A 2,500-nucleotide genomic window follows, 5' to 3' on the forward strand; every position below is an offset into this window, starting at 1 on the left:
TATCTTCAACAATGAACCAGCAAGCTAAGACCCTTTTCATTGACCCTCCCAAGACCATCTCTTGTGCCCCTCCTATTATGGTGGCTTGCGGTGGTCTCTCTCGTTACTGGTGACAGCGGAACTCCCAATTTCTCTCGCATGCATCTGATGGCAGCGATGATCAAGAACCTTACAACGCCGACGTTAATTCAACTTCCACCACGCTCCTTGCCGACGCCTGATACCGATCTGTTGACACTATCTGCCGACAAGCTACTCTTGTCGAAGTACCTCCTCGCCTCTTTTAACGCCCAGCCATCGATACCAAGTCCTCTTCAATCGCGCCTACCCGCATCATGTCTACCCTGCTACTTCGTGCTGACCACGCCTGTGCTACCCTCCTGGCGAAGGCGCTGACGATATGTTCCTGCATTCTACGCCGCAACCCTTGCCAATCCGGCTCACCTACCTTGCCAAGTCTGCAAGAACCCTCGTCAGCACAGCCAGGATGTCGCTGTTCTATCCAGCACCAACAACCTTACTCATTACTATTAAAAGTATGTGTACCTATTAGTGCCAGATTAACTATTTCCCTCCCTCTACCTACCCACACTTTACATACGAGTTACCTTCTTTCAAATTCAAGTACACACCATTCAGCGAACAGACACTACTAACTCTATACTACAGAACTTCTCACTATCAACCATTGTTTTGTTGTTTTTTGCAACACAACAAACGAAGTCACACATTGAGATCAAATCAAAGGTGACGTAAACCCTAACCTCATTCCCCAGCCCTAACCTTTGTGTTATTGGCATTTTACTGTCAATTATCCATTTTGTTCTCCCACAGTTTAGTATGTTTATTTCTCTCAGAACAAACTATTACTTTTGAGTTTATTTTTATGTTATACCTGTGTATACAGATATAGTGTTGTGGTCTTTATAATATCAGTATTCCCTTCTACTTGCCGTGCTAATCGGCCGCTCATTCACAAATAAATTTAAATTACCTGACAAACTTCTAATCTGCCTACCTGCCCACTCTGTATTTACACACACACACACACACACATATATATATATATTATTGTATACATATATAAATACATATATATACACATTGTAAGTATATGTATATAGACACATATCCACATACATACAAATGTGAGTGTATGTCTGTGGGTATGTGTGAATATATATATATATATATATATATATATATATATATATATATATATATACACGCATATATTTGTGTGTGTGTGTGTGTGTGTGTGTGTGTGTGTGTAGAGAGAGATAGAGGGATGTGGATATATATAGTAACATATATGTACATATACATATACATGTGATTGAGCGTTTGTGCGTATGTGTGTGTTTATGTGTTTGTGCGTGTGTGTGTGTGTGTGTGTGAGAGTGTGTGTGTGTGGGGGGGTGGGGACTTGTGTATATATACAGTATATATATATATATACATATATAACACACACACACACACACACATACACACACACACACACACACACACACATATATATATATATATATATATATATATATATATATATATACACTGTATACAAGTATATATGCATTCACACACACACACATACACATACACACACACACACACACACATATATATAGATAGATAGATTGATACATAGATAGATAGATGTGTGTGTGTGAGTGTATACATATATACACATATACACACACTGTATACACGTGTGTATATGTGTATATTGTGTATGTGTATGTTTCTATATGTATTCATACATGAACATGCATACATAAATATACATACATGTGTGTATGTATATGTATATATATATACGAACACATACATAATATATATATATGTATATATAATGTATGCATAAATATATACATAGACATACACCAAACACACACACACACACACACACACACAAACAAACAAACAAACAAACAAACAAACACAAACACACACACACACACACACATACACACACACACACAAACAAACAAACAAACAAACACAAACACACACACACACACACACATATATATATATGTATGTATATATATATATATATATATTTACACACACACACACACCTATATATATCTTTAATTTACACACACACACCTATATATATTTTTAATTCACACACACACACACACACACACACACACACACATTTATATATTCCTATGTGTGTGTGTGTGTGTGTGTGTATGTATGTATGTATGTATGTATGTATGTATGTATGTATGTATGTATGTATGTATGTATGAATGTATGTATGTATGTATGAATGTATATATATATATATATATATATATATATATATATATATATGTGTGTGTGTGTGTGTGTGTGTGTGTGTGTGTGTGTGTGTGTGTATGTACAAATATTTATGTATGTATATATATGTATATATACATATATATCAACATAAATACATATATATACATACATATATATACATATATATATATATATATATATATATATATATATATATATATAT

This window comes from Penaeus chinensis, chromosome 13, assembly GCF_019202785.1.
Source record: "Penaeus chinensis breed Huanghai No. 1 chromosome 13, ASM1920278v2, whole genome shotgun sequence".
Classification (NCBI taxonomy): Eukaryota; Metazoa; Arthropoda; class Malacostraca; order Decapoda; family Penaeidae; genus Penaeus; species Penaeus chinensis.